The following is a 6,924-nucleotide window of genomic DNA, read 5'->3' on the forward strand; positions in this document are numbered from 1 at the left end:
CAGATTATATAATCGTTTTCTTTTGCCTATATTACAACATCAGGGGTAATATGGGGATAGAGGAGCAAAAAATGTCTCAGGTTGGGATTGATCATAATATATATAATTTTTAATCCCTTTCTTTTCAAACAAAGAGAAGAAATATGGTCTGATAATGTTAACTCAAAGATGATTAATTTTAAAGAGCATGACCTCAGCAAAATACGATGGTAATTTTTATGTAGTGACTTCTGGATTATGAGTCATAATAGATCAATGATCTGTGGTATATTTCACAAATACAACATACCACTTATTTATTTGACCCTGGATAACATGGTACTATTCCAAATGAAAGGAAGCTGTGATTGAACAGTATAGAGCAACCAAAAAATGAAATAAACCTACAATGCCCTCTGTTGATGAAATGTGTGACTACAGAATGCATGATCAAAAAGGAAAAATTCAATGTATGTTTCTTAGTTCATTTTTGTATCAGTTTAAAGTAGTTTCTCTAAAATATGTCTTAATTTAATTTCATAAAATGAATATTCCATTTTTATAGCAGTCAGCACAGAACTATAAAAATTAATAGGAAAAAATCAAAATAAAAATGGTTAATGCAGCAGTTCCAGTCACATGGCTTTGAACAGGTATGATCTAGTCTGGCCTTGTTCCAGGAGAACAACAATAGGGAAGGAAGAACCATTTTTAGAGAATTTCAACTAAGGCAGAGTGAAAGAGGTAGATAGGTGGTCTTCTGAACAAGTCAGATAGATTGCTATTCTCTCCCTCATTTTCCCTAGTCTTCAAATATCAGCCAAGTCCTTACAACTGATGGAGTTCACCTGTGGTGTATGGGTGCAAGGATGGGTTGGTACCCTGAAACAAAATCTAAGTCCCCTCCTCTAGAAGGTGTTATAGAGATTGATAGACATCCTTTGATACTCTTCTCCCTCTCCTTCTTAGTAACATGATCATAAATTTTGGTTGGGCATATTGGTCCCCAGCATAAACACTATATTTCCTAGCCTCCTTTGTGGCTAGATTTGACCACGTGTCTACATTCTGGCCAGTAAAATGAACATGGTAGTAACATATGTAACTTCCAGGAAATGTCTTTAAAAGAGAGGACGCATGTCCTTCTTCACCTTTTCCACCAGCCTGGTAAGCAAGGACTGTTGGGCAACCATCTTGGAATTTAGAACATATATGTTGAAGATGACAAATCAACAGAATATAACATTTGTGTTCCCAATACATTTATGAATCTCCCCTACTCATGCTGGACCGCCTGTCTCTTAATCAACTATTTCTTTGTTAAGTTATTAGTTTGCATCTTAGCTACACCTGAATCTAAACCTGAATGAAAATAAAAAGGAGTTTTGGGTAAAAAATTTCAGAGACTATGACACTATCAAGCATTATGACAAGTTGCTTTATACCGATTATTTGCATAACCTTTACCACATTATTCAAATAAATTTGCATTAAATTTCCATTGAATGTGTTAAAGATACATTGTATAAACCTAGGGTAAATTTTATTGTTATAGAATGAAAACTTTTGTAATATTTTCTGGATACCAATGACCTTACTTCAGTGGTTATGTTGACACAATTGTTAAGGAGGGTTTCCTTGATGATTCAGGTTGTAGAATGTCCTTTTTTGTGCAAAGGATTATTCTGAGGAAACTCAGGTTTCATTCTACACTCATACTACTCTTCCTTCAAAATCAAATAGAAATGGGCTCACATCTTCCAGACACCAGGAGCTACTACACTTTGAGCTTAAGATGTATGACATTGTTACGGAGGTGATTAAATATGGTAGCATAACCCAAGAGAAGCTCCTGAGCAATGGCAGAATCTCCATAGCACAGCTAAAGGGGCAAATGCTTCAATTACAACAACGATGTCTTAATATCATTTGATATCCCCTCTGTCAATTTCACAACTAGAGAGATGATGGGTTGCTTGTCAATGAACCTGATGGTGAACACTGAAAGATTTAATGTGTATAGGTAACTGCTGACAAGGTATCTCCATTTATTCATCTTTTCAACACAGGGACAGAAAATTAATAGCATAGACTATCTAACTTGTGATTCTTCTCTACTTGGGGATAAACATATTGAGGCAGTATGATGAAAGGACCCCAAATCAAGAGGCCTGGTTCCTAGTTAACTAATTCTGAGACCTTTTTTTTAAAAGATTTTATTTACTTTTATTTGAGAGAGTGAGCAAGAGAGAACACGAGTGGGGGGAGGGGCAAAATGAGAGAGAGAAGTAGATTCCCCTGCTGAGCAGGGGGCCCGATGAGGAGCTCCATGCTGGGTCTCCATGCTGGAGCTTGATCCCAGAATCCCAGGATCGCGACCTGAGCCGAAGGCCGACGCTTAACTGACTGAGCCACCCAGGCGCCCCTAATTCTGAGACCTTAAGCAAAGCAATTAAATCACACCAGCTTCCTCTGACATAAAATAGGAATTACACTCGTCACACCTACCAGACAGGACTGTTGAGAAGGATTAAATGAAATCATTTAAATGAAGATGCTTTGGAAATCATAGAGATGATAAACAAATGTAAGAGCATTACCTTTCTATCCAGATTACTAGAGATAGCAAACTCTTTCCATGAATAAATTGACGATGTAACAAAATACACTTATCTAACTTCATCACCATAGAAAGCACTGTCAATGCTCCCACTATAATGTAAAAATCACATCTATTCAAACACCAGCCTTGGAAACACTCACCAAGTTGCCCACAAATATTTCACAATAATATCCAAATGGCTGAGGAATCTGGTATTTTCAAGTTTAATATTATATGACGTATACGTCAGGACTTGGGGAAAATTGCAGTAAAATTTATACACGATATCCTCAGTATCCTTTTTTTTTTCTTGATTCTATCCTACTCCCTACCCTCACACAACTGTATTAAACCTATTTTCTCATTTTACCCCCTTCCACCAGCAGAACCCCATCAAATAACTAAGGTAATCTGAGTATTTAAAAAATTGATGTCATATACATCTTGGCATAAATTAAAATCTCACAAAGTGCCTGGATGGCTCAGTCAGTTAAGCGTCTGCCTTCGGCTAAGGTCGTGATCTCAGGGTCCTGGGATGGAGTCCCAAGTCATAGGGCTCCCTGCTCAGCGGGGAGCCTGCCTCTCCCTCTCCCCCCTGCTCATGCTCTCTCTCGCTATCTCTCTCTCAAATAAATAATTAAAATCTTTTTTAAAAAATAAAAAAAGTCTCAAGAGGGAGAAGTATTTTAAGTTTTATCTCTAAAATGTGGAGTAAACAAAAGCTTTCACAACCTCCTCCCCTAAGAATTTCAGCTCATTAGTAGGGGGATTAATCTTCTCCTGTGTAAAAACCAAAGTGGCAAAGGACCAGCCCATGGACTTTAAAACCACATTCTGTAAGCATATAAGCCTAATTCTGATGGGAAATCAAGGGCAAAACATACTTTTTCCGTCATATCCCAACAATAAAATAGGCCTCTGTAATTCCTGTCTGAACCATGTAGCTTTACAAAATAGCACTTATAAGACTGCAACAGTTTAGCTTGTTAACAGCAATTAAATAAGAAGCAGAGTATTGCTGCTTGTTTCCTATCTTTCCTTTATTCTGGATAATCTGAGCTGCCCCCCCACACACACCTGTAACCTCTCACCACTCAACCATCCTCCTAAACCACACTTACTTGACTTGTTCCTTCCTAAAGGGCTTAATTTTTCCTGTTGCACCAAGAGGCAGTTATCCAATTCTTGAAACTATATCTGTATACTGGATCTCTATCAATGCCAACACCCTACCTGTGTCTAATGCCTACCATCACACTTCCTAATATCAAACATATCCTTTCTGAGATATTTTAAAAATTAATAGTATAATGGGGCACCTGGGTGGCTCAGTCCGTGGGCATCTGCCTTCAGCTCAGGTCATGATCTGGGAGTCCCAGGATGGAACACAAGAGCTCCCCGCTCAGCAGGGAGTCTGCTTCTCCCTCTACCCCTTCCCCCCACCCCTGCTCGTGCTCTCTCTCTATCTCTCACTCTCTCTCTCTCAAATAAATAAAATCTTTAAAAAATTAAAAATAAAAAAATAAAAATTAATAGTATTACTAAAATATCAATCTTTCACATTTCATAAAATTCAGCAAATCAATAATATTTCACATTTCGCAAAGTTTCTGATAGTCACAGTACTTAAACAATAACCAAAAGGATGAGATCTTCATTGAATACATTGATTTATAAAGGAATAGGTACTTGGGAAAGCATGTGTTCTACACAGTGTCTTCAAGTTGAACTCATGTTGTTAGGGGCCCAGAGAAGGAATAGTCATTAGCAGAGAGAAAGACCTGGAAGGCACCTTTCTCTTCTGCATATACAAATAGGAAAAGGCACCAACAAGAAAATGCAAATTTTTCCTTTTATCCACAATAGTTTGCTGTAATTTGTCAGAAACATCATTTCATAGCACAAACCAAGATTTTTGGGGGGAAATAGAGTGGATTTTTGTTTGTGCTAACATAAAAAGCAAAATCATTACAAAGGGAGAGAAGTAGTAAAGAAATTTAGAGATATGCTCATTAAATTAAATAAATTTGCTGCAGAGACCATTGAAACAACATTTTATAATTGAATAAGCACATTCCTGCCAGTGACCAAGATTACAAATTTTGAAACATTTGTGGCTAATATTTTGAAAGCACAGGAATAAGCAACAATAATTATTAGGAACTTAACTTTTTCCCCGAAATAAGAACTTTTAAAAAGATGATTTAATTATAGGCCAGAAACACAGAGAGTTTACAAAATATTTCAATAATAAAAAGTAATCTGTTTTCTGTGTACACAATAAGTTGGTCTTTGAACAGAAAGAAACTCAGAATCTGATTTTATGTTCTGTATGTTTTAATGTAATAATTTCCAGTAAAGGATTCATAAACCACCTTTATTTCTAATCCTAATATCGCTTTAGATAAATGTGTTTATACAGGGCGCCTGGGTGGCTCAGTTGGTTAAGCGACTGCCTTCGGCTCAGGTCATGATCCTGGAGTCCCGGGATCGAGTCCCGCATCGGGCTCCCTGCTCAGCAGGGAGTCTGCTTCTCCCTCTGACCCTCCCCCTTCTCATGTGCTCTCTCTCTCTCATTCTCTCTCTCAAATAAATAAAATCTTTAAAAAAAAAATGTGTTTATACATATATAAATGTATATTATATGATAATGTGAATCTTTCCATCTTATTTTTAAAATATAATTAACTTTATATGCATATTAAATAAGACAATGTGTAAGGTATGTTGAATTTATTATCTTAATAAAACTGTAATAATTTTTTGATAAATTAAAATATAAATTATATACATTATCTCATATGTATTCATTTCTAACTATTATACCTAGTCTAAACTCAACCATTTATTGCTACCAGAACCAACCATTAAAACTTCTTTCCTTACAGGCTCCCTGCTCCTCCCCGTTCGACAGACAGCCGCATCTTCTGGTGCAGAGCCAGCCGCGTCCCCGAGACACGATGGTGAAGGTCGGAGTGAACAGATTTGGCCGTACTGGGCGCCTGGTCACCAGGGCTGCTTTTAACTCTGGCAAAGTGGATACTGTCGCCATCAATGACCCCTTCATTGACCTCAACTACATGGTCTACATGTTCCAGTATGATTCCACCCATGGCAAATTCCACAGCACAGTCAAGGCTGAGAACGGGAAGCTTGTCATCAATGGAAAGTCCATCTCCATCTTCCAGGAGTGAGATCCCGCCAACATCAAATGGGGTGATGCTGGTGCTGAGTATGTTGTGGAGTCCACTGGGGTCTTCACCATCATGGAGAAGGCTGGGGCTCACTTGAAGGGCGGGGCCGAGAGGGTCATCATCTCTGCTCCCTCTGCCAATGCCCCCATGTTCATGATGGGTGTGAACCATGAGAAGTATGACAACTCCCTCAAGATTGTCAGCAATGCCTCCTGCACCACCAACTGCTTGGCTCCTCTGGCCAAGGTCATCCATGACAACTTCGGCATCGTGGAGGGACTCATGACCACCATCCATGCCATCACTGCCACCCAGAAGACCGTGGATGGCCCCTCTGGGAAGCTGTGGCACAACGGCCGAGGGGCTGCCCAGAACATCATCCCTGCTTCCACTGGTGCTGCCAAGGCTGTGGGCAAGGTCATCCCTGAGCTTAATGGGAAGCTCACTGACATGGCCTTCTGTGTCCCCACCCCCAACGTGTCCGTCATGGATCTGACCTGCCGCCTGGAGAAAGCTGCCGAATACAATGACATCAAGAAGGTGGTGAAGCAGGCGTCAGAGGGCCCCCTCAAGGGCATCCTGGGGTACACTGAGGACCAGGTTGTCTCCTGCAACTTTAACAGTGACACCCACTCCTCCACCTTTGATGCCGGGGCTGGCATTGCTCTCAACAACCACTTTGTCAAGCTCATTTCCTGGTATGACAATGAATTTGGCTACAGCAACTGGGTGGTGGACCTTATGGTCCACATGGCCTCCAAGGAGTAAGAGCCCCCTGGACCACCAGCCCCAGCGAGAGCAAGAGGAAGAGAGAGGCCCTCAGCTGCTGGGGAGTCCCTGCCCCAACTAATCCCCCAAAACACTGAGAATCTTCTGACCTCCACCGTTTCCATCTCAGACCCCCTGAAGAAGGGGAGGGGCTTAGGGAGCCCTACCTTGTCATGTACCATCAATAAAGTATACTGTACCCAGCCAAAAAAAAAAAACAAAAAAACTTCTTTCCTTACAGAGAAAACTAGAAGCCAGGAAGTCAAGAACTGCCTGGCCCTTTTTTTTCACCATCATACATTTCATATTACTTATAAAATTTTCAAGTTACAATAAACATATATATTAAAACTATCCAAAGACTTTATTTATCCTATCAAC

The 6,924-nt window shown here is 39.7% G+C and overlaps 1 pseudogene; it reads left to right on the forward strand.

Moving 5' to 3' along the window:
- Positions 1-5,482: 5,482 nt before the first annotated feature.
- LOC102741843 (glyceraldehyde-3-phosphate dehydrogenase pseudogene) lies at positions 5,483-6,653 on the forward strand (annotated as a pseudogene).
- The last annotated feature ends 271 nt before the right edge of the window (positions 6,654-6,924 follow it).

The sequence above is a fragment of the Leptonychotes weddellii genome, chromosome X (assembly GCF_054177405.1).
Source record: "Leptonychotes weddellii isolate Sample4059 chromosome X, ASM5417740v2, whole genome shotgun sequence".
NCBI classification, from domain to species: domain Eukaryota; kingdom Metazoa; phylum Chordata; class Mammalia; order Carnivora; family Phocidae; genus Leptonychotes; species Leptonychotes weddellii.